This window comes from Sorex fumeus, unplaced genomic scaffold, assembly GCF_029834395.1.
Source record: "Sorex fumeus unplaced genomic scaffold, SorFum_2.1 ptg000036l, whole genome shotgun sequence".
NCBI lineage: Eukaryota > Metazoa > Chordata > Mammalia > Eulipotyphla > Soricidae > Sorex > Sorex fumeus.
Genome location: NW_026606093.1, coordinates 18,824,489 through 18,830,488, shown reverse-complemented (window position 1 = coordinate 18,830,488; position 6,000 = coordinate 18,824,489).

The window sequence follows — 6,000 nt, the reverse complement described above, 5'->3', positions numbered from 1 at the left end:
TAAGACTCCAGGCCACGTGGTGGCAAACAGAGATGGGCTATTCCTTTCTGTCTCCTGGCCTGCTTGGGGTCCTGGCTGTCACACACACACAATCTGCCTACGGGCACCATCTCAGTGCATCAACAACCTTGATCCAAAAACGCCCAAATGAATCTCAAAATGGATTAGCTCCCTACAGATAAATCTCTGGATCCCAACCATTCACAATTTTAGAATTCCAGAAGTGCATGGCTGCTTTTGCGGCCATACAACTTCTTATGATATTCATAATACAAAAACACTGTCCTCCAGTTGTTCATCGATTTTGCTCGAGTGGGCCCAGTAACGTCTCCATTTTGAGACTTGTTACCATATTGAATATGTGACAGGTAGTGAGATACTCTCGGTAGATTGCCGGGCTCTCCGAGAGGGGCAGAGGAATTGAACCCAGCTCAGCCACGCTGGCTGCATACAAGGCAAACACCCTACCACTGTGCTATCGCTCCAGCCAATATATAAAATATATTATCTAACATCTGCCTCTGGCAGGCACTCTTGAATGGTGGTGGGAAAATTCAAAGTAATGTTGGTGGGAAGGTGTAATGTGGTGGGATTGGTGTTGAAATATTGAATGTAAACATTTAATATGAACAACCTTATGAAAATAAAATTTATAAAATTTGCAACCACAAAGTTTGAAAATGTAAAAAAACAAGCTGATGGAATTCAATTAATTTTTTTGTTTGTTTGGAGGACCATACCTGGCACTGCTCAGGGCTTTCTCCTGGCTCTGCTCAGGAATCACTCCAAACAGGGTTAAGGGGACCCTATATGGTACAGGCAGTTGAACCTGGGGCAGTTATTTGCAAGGCAGTTGCTTTACCCATTGTACTGTTGCTCTGACCCCTCATAGAATTAATTTTAATAATATATTTTATGAATGAGCATTAATGTCAGTGGGGTGAAGCACAGTTTTGCGTGCACGATGCTCTGAGTTATATATCCATTCACCAGATGGCCTCCTTCTCCAGGACTCTGAGGCTAAACACGAAGGCCATAAGCTCTGCTTACTGATATTGCTGGGTGGAACAACAAGCCATAAAGTACACATCAAAAGGCTGACAATGCCTGGGTCCCTAAATACCCACTACCACTAAAAAATTTCTATGAAAAATAAAACATGCGTCTGACCCTATTATTCAGAAACTAATCAGAAAGTAGATGACCATTTTTCTAACTCTACACTATTCTTCTGGTAGTAGACATTAAAAAACAAATATATCTATCAGGCCACTTAAATCAATGTTACTATACAAACAAAATTACAAATCATAAATATATAATTTTATTACGTGATATATAGTGTACCCTGGTTCTGACCTTTTTGAAAGTCTATGTGGAGCATAATACCTTTAATGCTTTTGGTATACATTCTTGATTGAGTCAAGAAAAGTTGACTTATTTATAATTTTTCAGGATATTAGGACACAGAAATTGTCGGGGTATGGAAGAATCAGCAAGGACTGGAGACATAATGTGAAAGCATAAAGGATTTTAATTTATCACTTTTACAATGGGCTGGAGCGATAGCACAGCGAGTAGGGCATTTGCCTTGCATGCACCTGACCTGGCCAACCCGAGTTCGATTCCTCCACCCCTCTCAGAGAGCCCAGCAGGCTACAAAGAGTATCTCGCCTGCATGGCAAAGCCTGACAAGCTACCCGTGACGTATTCAATATGCCAAACACAGTAACAACAAAGTCTCACAATGGTGACGTTACTGGGCCCGCTTGAGCAAATCGATGAGCAACGGGAGGACAGTGCTACAATGCTACATAAAAATCAACTGAATTCTGATGACAATGAGGAAAATTTAAAGATCCTTAGGCAAAGAAGCAAAAAATGTCCCCTAATGTTGATCTCTCTCATGCTCTTTCTCTCATGCTCTCTCTCTCTCTCATCTCTCTCTCTCCCACCCCCCAGTCTCATGTTATTAAATAAATTGAGATAAATAAATCTTTCTCAGGTATCATGATTGCCATAGCTGCTCAAGCAGACTTGAATGTATCATTAACTCCTCTTTCCCTTTCAATCTGTATTTAACCCAGAGAATATAATATTACAAATATAAATTACATTTCATCGCATATCCAGTCACATCTAGTAATGACATCAAGCAAAAGCAAAGTTACTCTAATAATGAAATATCACACCCTAATATTTTATTTATTCTGAAACAAGCAAGAGGGCAGCTCATGATATGTTTATGAGATTATTAGAGTGAGTTCATATTAAATACATTTAATCTATTTAATGCATATTCCCCCAAATAAAGGTGAACAGCTTCATTAATTACCACTATAAACCTCTCAGTCATTCTTGGAAGAGAACATAAATAGTTCTTAGGAACATGCACGATCACCCTTCTAGCTAACATTTAAAAAGGATTCTTTCTTCTTTTTTTTTCTTTTGTATTAAATCACTGTGAATTAAATTTTTAAAATATATTTATGATTGAATTTCAGGTGTATATTTTTCCAAACATAAACATTCATGTGACGAAAACCACTTGTATGAACCAAGTCAAAATCATCTTCTCATTTCATTCTTTTCAACGTACCCAATCCACAGAGTAGTTTTCCTTCCCTTCAAAACACTTGCACAATTTAGAGGTGCAAGTTATATGCTCTCCTCTGTGGGAAATGAATTAGGGTGGGTTTTTTGTAAGCTTAAGGCTCTGATGATCACAAAGGCTGATTAGTGACATGGAGGGAGAAAGAGCCTTGTCCTGCCATGCAATGTCTATGAGATCACTGATTTTGTCTAGTTTATCTCAGAAGCCATTATAGATCCTCCTCTTTCCTGTAGAGGAGCATGTGGGATCCCAACAGCTTGCATCTTTCCAAAGCCCGGGCAGTTTTTCCTGCTTGAATTAAAACTCATAGTCAAGATTCCGACTCTAGAATCGCAGGAGGGAAAATGGGGACATTGGTGTTGGGAAATTAATACTGGTAAAGGGACAGGTGTTGGAACATTGTATGACTGAAACCCAATCATGTAACTGTGTATCTCTTGGTGATTCAATAAAAAAAAATGAAAAAAAATAAAACAAAAAAAAAATACTGCAGAAACGCTCTCTCTATTACCCTCCCACTGTCACCTGAATGACATGACTGACAACCTGTAACTTCATCTCACCTGAAATTCTCTCCGTTTTTGGCTTTATTGGCTCTCTCCTGTTTCTTAAACACAAAGAGTTCTTCCCTAAGTCTGGTCGTCTACATGCTTCATAGAATGTAGCATTCTACTTTATCCTTAGAAGCTTTTCTTTTTAATTTTTCTTTGGCTTGTGTATTCTCATTTAAGTCTCAGCTCAAAAATAAGATTCCAGAACGATCACTTCTGGATGGCAAAATATTGTATTTACTGCTTTGGTTTTTTTTTTATTTCCAGTCCCTTCCACAGTTCTACACACAATATAAATTTCATTAGATACTTGATAAATATATTATATTTTTGGATTCACTGTAATGATTTAAAATTGTTATAAAAACTGTTTATGCTTTATCTTCATCCAAATTGTTTTTTTAAATCTACCTCTATCTTCAATCTTATAATGATTAGATTCTTCAAAGAAACTAAAGAATCCATTCACTCTAAAATGTCATTGAAAATTAAAGTAAAATGTTTCAAGCTTTTGAAATTTGAATGAAGTATGCAATCAATGATTTTTAGACTGACCATGGCTATTTAAAACCACATAAGTGAGACCAGGGCAACAGTACAGAGGTAGGGTGTTTACCTTGCATGCTGCGAGCACCACCAGGAGTAATTCCTGAGTGCAGAGCCAGGAATAACCCCTGGGTATAACCAGGTGTGACTCAAAAAAGCCAAGAACTAAAACCCACATAAATTATATTCTTCATGATTTGTCATTTTCTTTTGTTTATTTGTGAGTATGTATCTGTGTACATGATGAACTCTTATGCACACACATACATACTTGTGTCTTTTTATAGTTAATATATAATAGCTAACTTGTGTCTTTTTCAAACTATAGTGGCATGCATTGACTTCACACATATTGTCTAATGGTATTAATGGTGAAGACATTTCTAGTTGAGAAGTATGAAGTCTGGAAGACTTCCTCAGTGCCCATAAAGTTTCTAATTTTCTATCCAAGTAGACATAACATTGTGTATAAGGAGAAAGAAAGTACAAAGTATTTTAATAATGTATAATTACTGAGAACCTACACTGAAGCTATTAGAAGCAAAGGAAGACAAAAGGACATTAAAAAAAATATATATATATATATATGCAGTCTCATGGAAAAGGGGGCGGTACCGGCACGTCCTTCAAGCCCTAGCAAGGTCACGAATTACCCCCCACGAGCGGCTCTCCAGCACGGCCATAACACCGGACACACAGAAACCAATCTCGCAATTATCTGGCTCTTTGCAGAAATCCAAAATCGTGGCTGTGTGACATATGATTCTCATAACCAGCTATAGAAAACAAAATATTTCACAATGCCTTTTCAGCAATTCTGATTGTTTGGGGGAAAATTCTAAGCAATAATGGTGCATCTTTTGTCGAAAGAATGAATATAATCAATGTAGAGAAGAGTTAAGTAGAAATCATCTGCCTCACAGGCATTTGGAGGGTGGGAAGGGGTATATATTGGGGTTCTTGGTGGTGAAAAATGAGTACTGGTGAAGGGAAAGGTGTTTGATCATTGTATGACCGAGACTTAAACCTGAAAGCTTAGTACCTTTTCCCACAGTGATTCAATAAATAAATATAAAAAGAAAAAAATAAATAAATAAAAATTAAGGTGGAGTTCATGCCCAATTCAATCAGCTAATCAGTGGCTGAATAAATAGGAGTACTCCTACAAAAAAATTTTAAAAATTAGATATATAGTATTACCAACATATAAGCAAATTAGTACCTCTTAAAACTAAGTAATGACTAACATAATAAAGTATATTTCCAAATAATGATCCTTGTTGCAAATGAATAATATAAGAATATAAAAACATTTTTAAATTTTCTGAGAAATAACACATGGAAAGTTCCTTAGTTTTGTAAATGAAAAATACTTGGATTCTGAAACAGAAATATCTAAAGGAAAATCTAGAGTCTCTAGAAGATGATACTGCTTACACCAATTTCATCCCCAAAACAGTGATTTTATTCTCCTAGCATAAAAGAATGATAAAATAATTAATTTATATTATTTTAAGTCATTTGTAATATTATTTATGGCAATTCTTATCACAGTCACAGGAAACTAATTTATCAACAGATATCAATAGAATTTCCCTTCAAAGAAAATCCCTTCCCCCACTATTGCATCTTGCAAAAGAAAAAACATTCAATGCCAGTATGTTTGACATAAGTAGGATTATCCAATCTTACGAATGGAAGGAAATACATTTATAAAAAATCTACCATAGGGGCTATGGTGCCGCCAGCAGGTCAATCTGTACCTGTGAGACGAGTGCATCAGCAGCCTGATGGTGCCTTCAGACTTCCAGATACCCCAAAATTGCTGCTATGCCTTTGGCCAGACCTCAAAAACTTGGGACAAAGTTTACCAAGAAAGTAAACGGCCAAAAGTTAGGTATGTGGGAAACACACCCACAAACCACCTCTGGCTCAGCTATATAATTGGAGGCATGGCTTCTCTGGTTCCTGATTGAACTACTTAACTGCCATGATCCCAGAGACTCAGAAACAAATCTCAAAACCCAGCGGCTTTTTCGCAGAAATGTGTCCGGTCCCTGCAGTAGGTTACCGGTGCTAGGCCACCCCAGGTGGGAATAGGTTTCGTGCCTTGGCCTGTTTCCCCCGGCGGCCCAGTGGCCGCCATTCTACAGAGGTCAGTCAGGTTTGGTTCCCCAGTGATGAGACACGCAGGGCCTCACAAGAAGGGGATGGAGCTGTCCTCCCTACCCCAACGAGACCCCAAATCATAGCCCACGAATGGCCTCTCTGGCTCCTGATCAAACTGCT